The sequence below is a fragment of the Electrophorus electricus genome, chromosome 20 (genome assembly GCF_013358815.1).
Source record: "Electrophorus electricus isolate fEleEle1 chromosome 20, fEleEle1.pri, whole genome shotgun sequence".
Lineage (NCBI taxonomy): Eukaryota > Metazoa > Chordata > Actinopteri > Gymnotiformes > Gymnotidae > Electrophorus > Electrophorus electricus.
The window spans coordinates 14,936,554-14,940,837 of NC_049554.1; positions in this window are offsets into that span (position 1 = coordinate 14,936,554).

The window sequence follows — 4,284 nt, forward strand, 5'->3', positions numbered from 1 at the left end:
AAAATGCTGTTTTTGATGCAAAACCCAAGAATTCAAAAGAACTGTGAAATGTAGTCCAGTCAGTTTGGGCTGGAATATCTGTTTGCAGGTGTGGTGTCAGATGTTAGTTGACTCCATGCCACACAGATGTAAAGCAACTTTCAGTTTATACTGTAAATATTAGAGTTTGTAAATGAAAATGAAGACACTGCTATTTTTCTGAACAGCCCGTTATTCTTTTCTCTTCATTTTCAGTTTAAAAGTTTATTTCGTTCACGTTTTCATTTATAATTGAATGTGCCGTGCTCCCAGTGCCTTTGTGTATATGGAAATAAATGCTATTATGAGGATTGAGCTTTTTCTCAGTTGCTTTAAACACACTACTATTATTTTGCACATAACTGTACATTAATTTTGCTGTGTACTCTGACATCACCCGTACAGTACATTCAGTTAGAGCTCAACCGACAGTAGGCTTGTCTACAGCTAGTCCAGACTAGTCTACAACTAGTCCAGACTAGTCTACAGCTAGTCCAGACTTGTCAGTCGTTACTTTGGCTGACGGACAGCTGGTTCAGGCTAGCCTATAATAGTTTGTTTAATAAAATAGGCACAGTTTGTTTAATAAAATATACATAGGTAAAGTTTGCCTTGGTTGCCTAAATAGCCTCTCATTTCTACATAATAATAAAATAAATAAACATAAACCCAAAGTAATATTTAAGTAATATTTGCATCATATTTAACAGAATGATATTTGGCCGTTTCAGGCCATATTTAATTCTGAAGAGGACACAACGGCGTGACAAAGTTAAGCTGCATGATGGATGAGTGAGGTAGGAGACCAGGCCAGGACAAACACATTGTGAATAGGTCCTCATTCATGGGGCCAGCGTGGTCAGCTTGGGCTGTTGGTTCAACAGCAGTTCTATTGTGCTTCCCTTTCAATAAACAGAAGCTTGTATTCACCAGTGCTATTGATACACCATTTTTCACATATGTCCAGATGTCACAAATAGAGGGGGTGTGGGGGGCAGAGGTTTTCTGAAACACCTGGAGAGCGCGTAATATCCCAGGGCCAGAACTCTTCACTGCTTTTACTGTTTGGCTTTTTTGTGTGTGAACCTTTTCTCCTTTTTTGTCATGCACTCTGCCACACTCACAGAACACACTGAGATCCAGATTTCTAGGTAATGTTTGGAAGGACACAGCCAAAGATGTCCAGACTATTCTCCGGTGTACGATTAAGGTGTAGCTCAGTCTGCTGACCTTTCGCTTGTGTAATGCCATAGTCACGTAACCTGCTGCCTGTCATCATCAGGCAGGACCGGAATACACGTGATTTATACTCTGACTGAACCTTTATTATGTCATTCATCTAACTGCGTGGAGCCGTAGACATCGTTGATATAAACCCACCCGGGTTCTTTGGACTGTCTGTGCATTTGTCTTCAATGGCTCAGGCTCAGGGTTTGGGGAGAGAATCAGCTCACGTAGGTGCAGGTGAAGCAGTTGGGTGCTCGTGCAGGTAGCCAGCAAATGGGCACAGAGAGTAACACATTTTGCACCACGGCAACTGAAGCTCAGAGAGTCCTGGCTGCCTCGGGACCATCCCAGGATGTCGAACAGCACCGCAGACAAACTACCAAATAAAACCAGCTGGGTGAAATTAACCTCTCTGGGCAAAGCATGTGGACACACTCCCGCTGGACGAACCACGCTGGACGAACCACGCTGGCCGCACTCCCGAACCCGCCTCCTCTAGAGGAATAAAGCGGCTGTGTGTTGTTCTCTGAAGGTCCTTCAGAAAACTGTGGTGTCTGATGTGAAGCCTGTGACTCAGGATAATGTCTGGTGTTATTGTAAAGCATATACAGGCCTGAGATCAGTGCAGACAACAGTGTGCTTCTGACCCCTTCATAGCAGTAATAACACACAGCAAACCTCTGTAAGACCAGCATATACTTGTGTCAGTCACATGCGTCGTCCAGGCCAGACAGTCCACCTACAGACCACGATGGGTGTCTCATTCACACTCTTACACATCCTTCATCATTTTGATCAGTAATTAAATTCTCACAAGAGCCCAGTGTTTACTCAGCACAACAACATGGCTTGTGTTACTGATTACGCAAGGAAGTGAGAATGAAATAAACTGCATGTCTGGGGTCCGGCGCGGGGGAGGGGCCCTCAGCTCATTATATCACTCATTAAGATGAGACTGTACCATGCTGAGACTTGCACACAGAATGACGGCACATCCCTTCCAAGGTTCACACAACACTCCTCTACACACACGAACACACCAGCCGAGCTTGAAAATGGCGGCTGAACTTACGAGGAGCTTTGTTAAGGTCGGCTGCAGGCCCAGGTTTCTTCAAGTAGAACGATCTTCTCTCTTTTTCTCTTTCCCTCCCTCACTCCCTCTATCCCTCCCTCACTCCCTCTATCCCTCCCTCTTATTCTCTTGTTACTGACATCAGGGCATTCCATGGTTGCCCTTAATAAACCCAAATCGCAATAAACCAAGACCAATTATACACGCGGCCAGATGAGGTGAGCTCACAGAGAGAGGGGATCCACCTGGAGTCTGACGTCATCCTGATCCCTGCTTCATCTCTCCGTGCCCTGGTCGAGCTGGCCAGGCCTGGCCAGCGTCTCCTTCTAAACCCGCGCTGGACCTGGAGAGTCCGGCCTGCACCCATACAGCGTGGCCAGCACTTGCTCTCGCTTTCATAAATAACACGTCAAGCCGTTGGCAGACCCCAAACCCCCCACTCTGGTCTCCCATTAGCAGCTAATAACGTTGAGTTACCTCTCAGCAAGTTGCCAAGTGGTCTGTGCTGGGCCTCACTGTGTGTTTGTGCTTGGCACAGCCAGCTGGGAAGACCTGCTCCCAACATTTTAACAGTAGAATAATAAACATCATTGACCTCTTCAAACTTAACGCCCTTTTCACTTCTGGGAATGACAATATTGAGACAGAATTTGTTTAATTAAATGAAACCTTTTCTGTTGTTATTGTGTTGTTGTTTTTCAAACAGGAGCCAAGAAGGGGACTGGTGAGTAAAAACATGCCACTGAAAGATTTTTAGAGCAGGAAAAATATTTCAAACTCAAATATCCCCACAGTGCACTGTGAGGACTGGGCGGGATTATACCGCACATGTGCTTCCCTTCTCTCTCTCTTTGGAGTGACATTGGCAGAAAATATGCAGCATGGGGGCCTGAACAATTCAAAATTCACATTTAACTCATTCACATTAGAAACAACAATTATATAATAACCAGTATAAAGACCGTAATAATTTGGTAATCATTGTAAGTTTGTATAAGTGACATCAAGAATGAATAGGAGCAGTTTGGACCGCAGTTGCCTGAGTTACCATGGTTTTTTGGATGGTATGTTTAACAAATGACTTAATGAAAGATTAATATAACTAAATGCAACAGCCTCCTTCATGCCGAGTGAGTGAGCGTGAACCGCGAGAACAGACATGCTTTCAGTTAAGAGCAACACGGAACATTTCAGCCCAGATGTCGTAGATACGATTTCATTTAACCCGCCCCTTCACAACATCTTTGAGGTTTTCAGTTTTCTTAGAGATCTCCCCAGGACTAAGAATAGCCTAGAACACAAAGCTAAATTTGACCGGTTTTCCCAGGTAGCAGAGACAGCAGGCAGCGTTACACGTGCAGCGGTGTTTGTGTGTGTGTGTGTGTGTGTTTAAATATGACTTTTTTCCATGGAGATGGCAAGAGGAGCAGAGATAAAGAGGCAGGATGTGCCACAGGGTCCAGAGACGCAGGAAGAGGCGGAACGCGAGAACGTGTGAACGGCCAAAGCCAGACTTGGAAGTGCTCCGTCAAGCCACCCTGTTTAATTGCACAAGGGGGGTGTTTTGTAACAATTACAGCGAAAGGAATCCTTTAGCAGCAATAACACTAAATCACCATGTATTAAAACAGCAGTATATCTGCCCCACTTCATTGTGGCTGGACTCCTGGGTTATCACAATAACCGTAAATTCTGGCAAATTTCTGGCCGTAAAAACTCATTAGGTGTTTCCCGAGGAGCAAAGAACAGGGAAGTGTCTGTTGCCTAGGAGCTGGGGAGCAAAGCATTGTGGGGGCTGGCCACAGTTACCTTTGTCGTGAATCACTGTGCGAATGGGACATGGGCCAGGAAGTGATGATAGCACTCACACACACACACACACACACACACACACACACACAACACACAGTGAGCACACACAGAAAGTGCGCACACAAACGCTCACACACACACACACAACACACACA